The sequence below is a fragment of the Stegodyphus dumicola genome, chromosome 2, assembly GCF_044657685.1.
Source record: "Stegodyphus dumicola isolate Sdum_Otavi_A_Nest chromosome 2, ASM4465768v1".
NCBI classification, from domain to species: Eukaryota; Metazoa; Arthropoda; class Arachnida; order Araneae; family Eresidae; genus Stegodyphus; species Stegodyphus dumicola.
The window spans coordinates 169,588,858-169,601,615 of NC_140769.1; the positions used below are offsets into that span (position 1 = coordinate 169,588,858).

General features: G+C 31.6%; 1 protein-coding gene across 1 annotated transcript in view; it reads left to right on the top strand.

Annotated features, from left to right (window-relative positions):
* mRpL52 (mitochondrial ribosomal protein L52) overlaps window positions 1–12,758 on the top strand; it is a 52,972-nt gene that overhangs the window by 38,414 nt on the left and 1,800 nt on the right. The window lies entirely within an intron of this gene.

Consider the following 12,758-nt stretch of genomic DNA (forward strand, 5'->3'; position numbering starts at 1 on the left):
TAGAGCATGTATCCTTCATAAAAAAATAAGTGCTATTATGAAAATCATTATTTTACTACTTCAAAGTAAAAAACAAAACTCTATAAATTCTTATCTGACTCGCCTGTTTAATTAAATTTTGAAATACAGCTCTAACTTGCTGATATATTGTTGGATTTCATGCTTTTTGGAAAATGGCATTGAAATTGTAGTATTAATATTAAGTTTTAATTTCAGAAGAATTATAATGTTTGTGTCTAGTCCCAGTTTGGTAGTACATAGTAGCATACTAGATTTCCCATTAGAGAGTTAGAAAAAACTGTCAAAAATTCAAGAATTTGTTTAAAATAATACTTTCCAACATAAAGCAAAATACTTCAAATTATATTCTTAGAGCATGTTTATAATTTTCTGTTGCATTTTTAAACTTGTGTAAATTTACATATATTAGTGAATAAATATCAAAGGTGCCCAAACTTCATGTTAATAAAAAGCTGTATATTGGAATTCAGAAAAGTTCGAGAGCTGCAACTAGATTTTACAACAGCCACAAGTTCATATTTACATAATTCTAAAAGTAATGAAGCAAGTTTCAAATGGAAAGAAAGATCTTATAACTTAGTAAAAAGAAATGCCATAAATTAATTACTTTCTTTTGGACATTCGAATAATTTTAACTTATCATACACTACCCAACATTGAAAATGCAACACCAAGAAGAAGTGGCCTAAAAATTATGCAAATTTCAGTTTAGATGCATGTCACCAAGTTATGTGAAATGTGCAGCTCTCCAGCGCATGTTAAAGAAGATGTAAGGGAAGAAATGTTAGAATGTTCAATTTTCATGCTGTTATTTCAGCTAGGGAAATTATCATAGAAAATTTGTTTTTCTCTCAGAGGAGGTATGTAATAGCAGAGAATGCCAGAACAACAGAAGCAGTTCCAGCAGACAGACGATTTTACGATGGGCATAGCGATCGTACTGAGGAGGACAGGTTGATCCATACAGAAAATCTCAGCTGACACACACCTGAACGCATCCAAGATGCACCGGCTGTGGTAACGATGGTTGGGACATGGAAATGTGGCAAGTTTGAGGGGTGCTGGTGCAGCCAGAGTGACGGCAACATGCATGGATCGCCGCATCCACCAACAAGCAATGGAACACCCGCAAGCCACTTCCATTCTGCAGCATGTTCAAGACACCCTGGATGTTCCCATGTCAACCAAGAACTATTTGCCATCAATTGGTAATTAGTGGCCTGCACTCATGGTGTCCCTCAAGCAGACTGCCATTGACTTCACATCATAGACGCCAACATCTGCAATGGTGCCAGGTTCGAGCAATGTGGACGATGGAGTGGCACAGGGTCATGTTCTCAGATGAGTCACACTTGTATTTCTCTAATGATAGTTGCTGTGTATGAGTGTGGTGTCGATGTGAAGGTAGATCCAATCCAGCAGCAAGTGTAGAGTTCCCCACCACACGACAGTGCAGCATCATAGTTTGGGATGCAATTGTGTTTGATTCTAGGTCACCTCTAGTTTATATTCAGAGCACTATAACAGCCCGATGATACGTGGATGATGTTTTGTGGTCGGTGACAATCCCCTACCTTTAGGGAATGCCCAGTATCATTTATCAGCAGGATAACACCTGACCACACACTGCTCGCATCAGCTGACATGTTATTCAAAGTGTACAGTTGATTCTCTGGCCACCATTCTCTCACCAATCGAATACATTCGGTATGTGATCGGATGCTATTTACAGACTTTGCCATTGTTGCATTCAGAAGTCGAACTATGGCCAAAAAAATGAACTTGGCAGGGAACGGAGAGCCGTACCTCAAGACACCATCCATAGTCTCATTGACTCTACCTAGATGTGTTGCTTCATCTATCACCGACCCAGGTTGTACTACATCATTGTGTTCGGTTTTACCTTAGGTCAGAAGTCTGGTCAGTGGTGCATAAGCATAACCAACTGAACCAATGCTGTTCTTGCTCTGTATTGTGCATATCATTTCAAAATAAAGGGCAGTTGTTTGTTGCTGTCTCTCTCTCTCTGTTTGTCGAGTTTCATCACTTTCTGGGCACTCCTTGTTGTTGCATTTTCAATATAAGGTAGTGTATTTCTTATATATATTATTTGCATAAGAGCCACACAACTTGCGAGAGCTGCACGTGGCCCTCTCCGCAAGCCAGTATTCTCACTAAATGTATATATATGGTAAGAGTAAGCTAAAATCTTAGGTTTCCAAAAAATTAGCCATAGACTGTATAAAGTTTATCATCTTTTCGTGTACTATGTAGAATTAATTAAAATTATGAATTACTTTTCATTTTCTCCCATAATTAAATGAAGTGTAAAAATAAGCATTATTAATTATTTTTCCCTTATCCATCTTTTATCATGGCAAGCATTTCATGTAAAACACTATATTCATACATATTATCATATTAATCATTAATTTCTGTGAAATTTGCCATTCTCATAATTAAAATATTATCTCTAATATACATGTATTGATGCTACTTTTATATTTGATTATTTTGTGTTCATAATTTCTTCACATTTATTATAATTTTGTAATCTTTACACAAAATCAATTTTTGCTTTAGATTTGCAATTTTAAACTCATGCTGTGCTGCATGGCATATAGAAATTAAAAATTTGTTCATGAAATAAGGAAACATTTGTGACCTCAAGAAAATCAAAATTGCCATCCCAATGGAAAATCTTCTGTTATATCATCTTCATTTTTTACTATTTCTCCACAAATCCTATCAATTGGAAAATTTGTTTTATGTTTGCGATATCTGAAAATCTTTAAATTTGCATCTATCATCATAAAGCTTAGCTAGCATCCAATCTATACTGTCAGCAGCTGTAAGGAATTATCTTTATTTCTAATATATATATGCTTAAAATGTTCTGAAAGAGTAGAAGGAACCAATTTTTCCTTTTATGTTCTGCATAGACATATGCCTAGAAAGAAACTAGATTATTTTCATTATTTGTGTATTGTCATGTAGAAAAGAGATAGTGATTTTCTTAATGTAAATCAAAATTTTCTTAATGTAATGTTCTTGAAAATCTTTATCATGTACTGTAGTACAGCATAGCATTTGTGAGAACATTTTGTGCATTAAAACTTGAAAGTTTCTGTATGTTTAACGTGTGCCCGCAAATTGGAAAGACTTATTAAACTTGCATAAGTATGCAGGGCAGAATAATTAAAGAAATAATCATTAGAATTTCAGAATTATATGTCTTGAGCCATCTCTCTCTGCCACTGAATATACCTAGTTTAACCAATACTGATTTTAATACCAGTTTAATCAACATTGCTTTCTTAAATTTTCCTTAATAAGATAAGTTAATAAATTTCTGTATCCATATTTATATTGTAGAAGTAATGAAATTTATATTTTGACTATTCCAAGGTACTTCAAAGAAATAGTAAATTTATATTTAAGGTAACCGACCTTGTTCGAAGGGCGTTTTTCAAAATGTTTGTTATATTTTTGAATTCAAGTGATTTTTTTAATGAATTGTACTCAAACTTAAATGTAATCACTACAAAAACGATAAAAAAATCATTATTTTGTGAAATGTACGCAAAAAAAACTGAAAATTTTATATCAAAATTAATAAAAATATCAACCATCACTGACAGGAAAATATTGTTGATAAAAATCTATTTTCGGCTTTATTTTATACATACTACTTAGAAACATGTATTAAACCAGAATAATTTGAAAATATTGATTCACTAGCAAAATATGGTCAAATATGTCAGTAAACACTAATTTTTTTTAAAAAATACACACGCTATTGAAGAAAAAATTATGTAACTTAAATTCTATGAGATTAATTTTTTAACTGCTAGTCTACATTATGCATAATAATGTATAAAATGTGTGTGCAAAATTTCAAGTGATTCTATAATGAACGTTTAGAGTTATCATGGTTGCCGTGAACAGAAATCATGAAAAAAACAACTAATCAAAAATCATGTTTTAAGTTTTCAGATTGTTATATGATATTATATACACAAATATTCACTAAAAATGCTCCTGCGTTATATGGGACAAAGTGAGAGTATAACCTTTAAAAGAATAGAAACCGCAACATTATGATTGCCTTTTAATTCATCAAAATCACTTTTTTCATTTGCAATAAATGTTCTAGATAATTTCATAGACAGATGTTTCAGTTTCATTGTGATTACCAGCATCAGCAGTCACATATTTAGTGTATTAGTCGCTGTAAAATTTTCACTTTTTTGAATGACTACGTATAAATTTTGGCATTCTCAAACTTTCGATTATTAAACAGAATAAAAAAAGTGCAGAAAAATGAATATTTAGCTGATAAATTAGTGCAGGAAATTTGTACACAAAACAGAAATACCGAAATCTCAATGTAAACAAAACAATAAGTTTGAAACGTTGTTGCCAAATGTAAAAGAGAAAATACATAATGAAAATACTTTGCCAGATTCTCCAAACATATCTAAAGGCTTAAAATTATTTAATTTATATATAACACAGGAAAAAGTGGAAGTTGCACCTTTAATTTGTCCTTTAAACTTTAACTTCCGTTGTGGCAGGCAGTTACTTCTGATCTGTTGTATCTCAGAAAAACGGGTATATCTTCACTTGTAATCAGCATATCCAGAAGAGAAAAGCTGTTTTCGATAGCTAAGAATATGGCATTAAAAATATTAAATTAAAAAATGAGTTTTTCAGTCGAAATCGGCCTTTTGAACGAGGTGGGTTACCTTAATGTGGGCTTCAAACATGCACTTGCCATAAAAACCCATTCTAAGCAAATTTTAGGCTTATGTTTTAGCTAAGATATTTTGCATTATTAAATTCTAATTTATTCATTTACTTACTGAAATATTTTCCCTTTATTTTTTATGATATATAGAATATTTTTACATTACTAAGCATCATAGATCCACAATTTTCAGAAGTAATTTTCAGAATTTGGTGGCTGGAGATGTATTATTCTGCTAAATTTTGTCTTGCTTATATCAAGTGCTGAGGAAGTTAAGCCTGAATTAAATTAGTTGTTTATTATACTTATATCTTATTTTCCACATAGGCTTATAGCTTATCTAAGACCTGAATAAATAAATTTCCACTTATACTTAAGGTTTATATGGACAACAGATCAGTTATTCTTAATTCAAACTGCACTAAATCTTTTTACTCTGAGTATCATTTACAAAATCTATTTTTGCATATGGAAAGAAATTTCTTTTAAATTTCTCCTCAGCAACACACTTGACACTTTGCAGCGTAGTTTGCTGAAGTCTGTAATCAAGCATAATATCAACACTAATATTAAGAAAAAATGTTTTAGACATTTCTGTGTGAATTATTTCTGTCATAAGTTGTTAATCATGTGATGATGAAAGCAATGAATAATAAAAAGTGATTTGCCAGTTTGATGTCAGAAATATGTTAGTAGGCGTAAAGCCAGTAATGGACTAAGCAATGGTTTCAGTTTATGTTGTATACCAAGCAGAAAGGTGGCTGTGGATCCAAATTGCTGATCACATAAATCAATGCTAATAAATTATAGTGTTTCTTCAACATGGAGTTATTCAGTGAATAAGGAAATATCTATATGCTTTATGCTTTATCATGAAAAGATGTCTACTGTGCCTGCATGAAGCATATGATAAAAATGAGATGCTACTCTCAAAGTCTAATTATTTCTCTCTTTTTTGGGGGGGGAACCTGTGGCTGTTTGAATATTGGACGCCCAGATTTTGGCCTTTGTACTTTTATTTTTCTTTAATAGCTTTACTTCTGTTGATTAGTGAAAACCTTCTGTTATTAGTCAGTTAGTATTTTTTCAATTAGTATCTTGTTGCATACAAGAGTTAGGACAGAATCGCCCAATGAAATAATTCATCCCTCAGTGGCTCACTTTTGTTGAGTATGGGTGTAAGTGTAACATTGTTCATCCTAAAAATAAAGTGTTTTGAAAGAACTTCCTCCTTCTGTTTCAAGCACATTGTACAAGGTTGCCACACTACCTGGAAAACCGGAAGAAGTCAGGGAATTCGGAAATTGACCAAAAAGTTCAGGGAAAAGTCAGGGAATTTAAGTCTTTTAGTCAAAATCTGGAAAAGTCAGGGAATTTCATACAACGATCCCGCCAAAAAAGGCGAGTTTTGCACCGACGTCGGAAGAGATCACTTTTTTGGCGAATTGTGTATCATGTGAGTGTCATTCGGGCAGCTGACATAGAGCCAATTTTCGCAGCTCTAATTTGATTGTCTTTATTTGAATGATAGAAAGGCAAAGCAAGTTTCCCGCAACTTTTGGTTTCCAGTAACCTCAAGAATCGCATGTGCAGTGCATGAACTAAAGAAAGTACCTGTTCTCGTATAAAACAAAATGGGTTTAATCCTAGTATACGGTACCATGAAGGTTAGAATTAAAAAATATGTATTGTAAAGAAGGAAAACCTCTCTGCAACAGACGTGGCTCGGTTCCATCATAGCGGGAAATAGCTGTGCATGCGTGATATATCTGTCACCAAAGCTCGAAACTGGTGTCGAAGTTCGAAGGTCACGTTATCAAGAGTTCATAAAATGAATATCGTTTAAAATGTCTTTAAACTCTAAAGGAAAAGAAAATATTTTTTGGCACAAGTAAATTAATTCATGGATTAGTTATTTTGAGGGGGGGGGGAATCTACGAAAATCCGTTTTTAAAATTATTGCGAAAAATCCAAGAAAAAACCTTCTTTGATAAAACGATTCACGTAGATGTTCTCTGGTCAGAATAATCTCCATGTATGGTACAGCGGGATTTGGCGACATGATGATGAGCAGCAAACGGGTCATTTTGTTCTTGGCGACAATTTTCAAAGTCATGCGAAGGCCGTTTTATACTCCTTAGCCGTATCGTATACTAGGATTTTTACCGCAAAATCTTTTTTTTTTTTTAATAAATACCTTGTCATTTTGCAGTAAAATAAAAAAATAGTAATCAATCATCTAGGATAACCATGTAATATAACTATATTCACTAAAATATCGTTGATTATTCTAATTAAATTTTTAAGTAATTATCTTTATTTTTATGTTATTCATATCATTTAATGTTGCTTCTTCCCTCTAAATTTATTTATCATTAGTAAATAATATTTCCAAATTTCAGGAAATTTTCTCTGGCATAATCCTGAAATTAATTCTAGCAGTATGATGACATCACGAAATTTAATGCACATATTTTTTTCATATGTATGCTGTGGAATAAATATAAAATACCTCAATTTAGTAAAAAAATATCATTAAATAGATTTTTTTCTTTCGTTTAGCTGCAGAATGTCTGCAAAAAAAGCCTTATTTTATTCCAGATTGGGCAGATTCTAATCTCAATCTTCAGTGGAGAAAACAACTCCTATTATAATTATATTTGTGTTTTCAAGTGTTACGGTGCCTTTTAAGAATACACCTCACACAAATTAGATTTACCTAAAATCTAACCTAACTTTTAGCATTGCGTTGTGATTTATAAGAACCGGATTAGCCTCGTGTTGAACTGGGGATGATCATGAGTAATAATTAAATAAAAACGCACAGTTGTTATCCAATGTATATATCTTAAATTTTATTAAGTTTTTTAAGCGGAAAAGTAAACAAAATTATCAAACAAAGTGTACCAAGAATAATTAAGAATGTCCTCTGGGATTTATTGAATTATTAAAAGTGAATAAAAAAGTGAATTTGCTACACAGTACAAGTAATACCCTAATTAATTTACCTCTTAGCACAGCCAACGTACATTACGCGGATAGACTGGAATTTTCTCAAAACATACCTGGAAAACCTGGAAAAGTCAGGGAATTTCATTCTCCTGTTTGAGTGGCAACCCTGATTGTATGTTGATGACCTTCAAATAAGTTATCAAGGTTCAGACATTAAGTAAATAGAGAGACGATTGCAAATCACAATTAATAGGGTCGTGAACTTGTTGAATCAGTACGAATTCAGTTTTTCCTGTTAGAAGACTGTTTGCATACACTTTTGCAGAAAGTAAAATCTCCATCCTGAGCTTGAACAGCATATTCCTGGATCATTGATTCCTTTTGACTCTAAAGTGAAATTCCTAGGAGTAATATTTGACGATAAACTGACCATCTTCCCCACATGTACTATACCTGAAGAAGAAATACTTTAGAGCATTAAATCTTCTTAAGGTCTTAGTGAATTCCTCCTGGGGTGCAGGTCATGCTATGCTATGTGTTTGCAAGAGTCTAGTCCTTTCTGAACTGGACTGTGGCTTAGAGGTTTGTGGTTCAGCATTGCCTTCTGTGTTATTGAAAGTGGATCTTAGTCATAATCAAGCTTTGAGGATATGTTCTGGAGCCTTTAGAACACCTCCTGTTGAAGGTCTGTATGTGGATAGTTTTGAGCCATCACTCCAGTTAAGGCTTGAGCAGGTACAGTCTTTCTGCCATTATTTCAGTATGCTATCATAACCGGAATGCCCTACTAAGATTACTTTACGTGATGGCATGTTTGATCATTTGTTTGAAGCAAGGTCATCTTGCATGTCTTATTTTCCTACAAGAGATCATTCATTGATTGATTGGTATGGGTTATCTGATGCAAGTGTCCAGTCTGTAAAAGCACTTTGAAATCTTGCCATGAGAGAATATGCAAATACAGCTTCTTGACATTTTCCACCTATTCGATAAAAGAAATATGAACAAGACCATCTATAACCAGCTTTTCTTTGAACACAGACATTAATGCAGTAGTTATATTTTGATGTATATAGATTGTTTAAAAGCAGCCAGTCATGTCAAAGCATCTGTTGTGACTGAAAATCATAAAGAGAGTAGATGTCTGCTTGAAGCTTGCTCAGTACCAACTTTGGAATTAATTGCTTTATGTTATGTCTTGTTACATATATCAAATGTATGCCAAAAGAGTTCATAATTTATACTGACTCATACAATGCACTGAAAACTTTAGAAACATTCTTTAACGTTCACAATCAGTAGTTGTGAAAGTTTTAAAGCTAAATTTAACCTTATGGAGGTATGGATATCAGATTTTATGCTGCTGGGTACCTGGACATGTGGGGTGAAAAGAAACAAGCCGGCAAACATCTCAGTTAAGTTTGCTATTGATATGTGCAGCTAATTAGTTCCACTTAGAGATATCTGCAAAATCATCAACAGGAAAAGTCCTAAGTATGTGGCAGCTACTATAGAATGTTCAGATTAATAGCAAGCTTAAATGTGTAAAACCTCTAGTGGAACACTGAGACATAACTAAAAGCTGGATGGAGGAGGCCCTTTTTATTCATCACTTTTTTGTAGCTCATCACTGTCGAGCTACTACCTTCTGAAAAGTGAGTGAGTACTTGTTCACAATGTAATGCTATTTTATAAGTTCATCATAATTTACTAGGCTGTTCATATTTTAGGGAAGTTCATTTTAAATATTTTGATATATGATCTACCTCTTCACTGCTTGATCAGGAAAGAAGTGATGTTAACTTGTTTTCATATTTAAAAAGAGACTGTACTTTATCATTTGATTTGATTGTTTAGATGACTCGAATATTTTAAAGTATATTGTAGTGTGATTGTATTTGGTTTTCATGTTTATATTCATTATTCATGTTTTAGTCATTCTGTTTATTAGTCCGTCTTTTTATTCTTATAAATATATATTTTTAATAATTAAGATACAATAACATACCAAACAAATATTAATTTTAAAATATAATGCTGATTTTTGTTGTTTGACTTCTTAATTAATATTTTTAATATTTTTTGTTTTTATCCTTGTCTCTATATATTCTAATTTGAAAACTTTCACCATCCATCTGGTGCATTATAACCTTTAAGGTTACGCACCATGAAACTACCAACCAACAATGAGATCATTTATGCGAAATTTCAAGCCAACATTTGAGTCAACAGGATCAATGCTGTCGTGAATGATTGACATTGCGGGTACTGCAAGCTAAGGAATCAATATTTGATTAATTTATTGTTATACTTGATAGAACTGATATTGGGGAAACTGTAGAAGCTTTGAAGCCTAAACCTCTACAAAAGCCTTGAGGACTGTGTGTTGAAGACAGGTGTAGTCAATGTAATTTGTAAATATTTGTTTAGCACAGTAAATATATTATTAATATTCACTTAATGTATATTTGTTAATATAAACAGTGAATATGTACAAAAAATAGTAAAAATTATCCCTATTCAGGAAAGATTTGTTAAAATTGTTATTCCCCTTCTCCTACTAAGCTTTCAAGTTCTGTAACAGTTTTCTGACTTTTTAAATTAAGTGTTGAAAAGTGTGAAAAATCAGGATTTTTAAAACACAGATTTAAGTAGTTTGAAAGTTAATAGAGTTATAATAATGTTTATTTTATTGAATTAGAATGAGAAACATATTTGAATTGAAAACATATTTGAATAAAACATATTAACATGCTGATAATTTCTTTTAACTTATACAGTGTCACAAAAGTAATTATTAGTTTTCAAAATTTTTTAATAATATCAATGCATAAAATTGAAATTATAAAACATGGTTTTTTTAAGCATACTGTTACATAGTCTTCTACATTAAATATTTTTCCCAAAAATTAATTATGTTTAAAAATTGATATCTTTTCAAAAATGAAAATCGTTTGAAAAGTGACTGAACACGTAACAAGACTGCTAACAAAATAATTTACAATAAATATATTATATACATATTTGTGTCACTACATAGTATGTCAGAAATGGCATGGAAATGTCAGAAATGGCAATGTATATGGGCATGTTTTTGGATCATTATGACTAGGGAAAATGCAATATACCATCAGAAGTTAAGTGTTCAAAATAAATGAATTATTATTTATTATTTAGTTTATTGCATCAAACTGTTTGCTATTTCAATGCTTCCAGTAGTTTTTACTGATTTTTGTTGCATTAGAGCTACTGACAAGTACTTTGAGCAGTTTTTTTTTTTTTTTTTTTTTTTTTGTATTCTAAGCAGTCATTTTCTTTGCTTTTGCATAGTGAAAGCTACAATGTTGCATTAAACCCATGCCTGTCTTGTCTGGAGACATCACGACTATTATGGAGGACAGCTATTAAGCAGACCATTCTGTCTTATTATTCCTTAAACAATAATCATCAGTAGAGCATGAGCGATTGTTAACATAACCCATCTTACAATTGCATGTTTGGTGACATTTCAGCTAATGATATAGGCTTATGATCATATCACATGAATGTAGTTCATTTACCTCAAGCCTGTAGCCATGTTTCTGACAACCAGGTATTTTGCATGAAGAGAACAGGCAATATCTAAAATGTCATCTCCTGAATTCTTCAATAATGTTGTATGGATGCCATTCTCAATTATATAGATATATGAAGAAGGAAACTTAATTTAGTAACAAATTAAAAACTAATATAGTTATTCCAAAATATTATAATTACGTGCAACTGTAGTATTCCTTAAACAATAATAATTTTTATGAAATTACTTTTAAAATTCCAAAACTTCCAATACAGTTAAGTTTACACAAGAAATACACAAGAAGCACTAATAAAAGCAAAATCAAGGAGTAAAAAAATGGTTTCTAAAAAGAGAGAGGAGGAAGAAAGAAGGAAGAAAATTCTAAATAGCAATTTCATTTTTTAAATAATTGCAAAGACCAAAAAGTATGTTAAATACAACAAATTAGTTTAATCTTACATAAGCAGGGTGAGCACAAAACTTGGCGAGAGTTTTTATTTGGTTGTGGTTTCCAGCTGTGTGTTTTCTTGTGGCAAACATAGAGCTTTTTTTCGGTGATGAGTTTAGTATATAGCCAGAAGATTTTTTTTTAAATTTAATTTTGAAATGTGTTTATTTTTAAAAGTTTTATTGTTTAATATTTTCAGGAGGTTAAGCTGTTGTTTGGTGGGAGAATGTTGGATTTCAGACGATGTGTAGTTTATAATTTATGAATGTTTTCATTTAATTTTATTTAATTAATGTTTTTCGGGTCAGTTAATTATTTCCCCCCCCCACGTAACAAAAGATGTGGAATGTTGAAAGTGTTGAGCAAAATTGGTTCAATGTGTTGAATTCCACGATGATAGTAACTTGTATATTTTAGTGAGTTTACGATACATCCATTGTTAATGAATTTGAATAAGTTTACTTGGTTGACAATTTTTTGATGCAAGTGAAGAGACATTTGGTATGTATTATTTTTGAATTTTTGTAATTTTTAGTTTCATGTTTGGGACTTGAATTTTTTTTATGCTTGCATTGTATTTAGCTTCATTTTCGTTTGGCAATGTTAGATTTTACATTGGCATTTCTTTTTGCAATTGACAGTTGCGAAATGATATGATGAAAAGAGTTTGGTGCAAACTTACCATGCTTATGGAAGATTAGCCACAAATTATATACTATAAAAAGCTAATAAGCTAAAATCTTAGAATGAAATGCTTTTATCTTGATTCTGTTTTTTCTCAAGAGAATCGCCAAAACCAAGACAACTAATCCTGTTCTAATATAAGAAATCCATAATGTTTCTGGAAGTTATGAGATGCCTGAAAATTTTAATTATAGTTCAATAAATGACTATAACTCCACCTCTGGAGCTGTATGGATTTCAAAGAAATTTATACAATGTAAATAAAAACGACAGGATTTTTTATTTTTTTAATTGAATCAAACTGAAGAATTACATAGTCAGAAATTAAAGAATTATAACTATCCAAA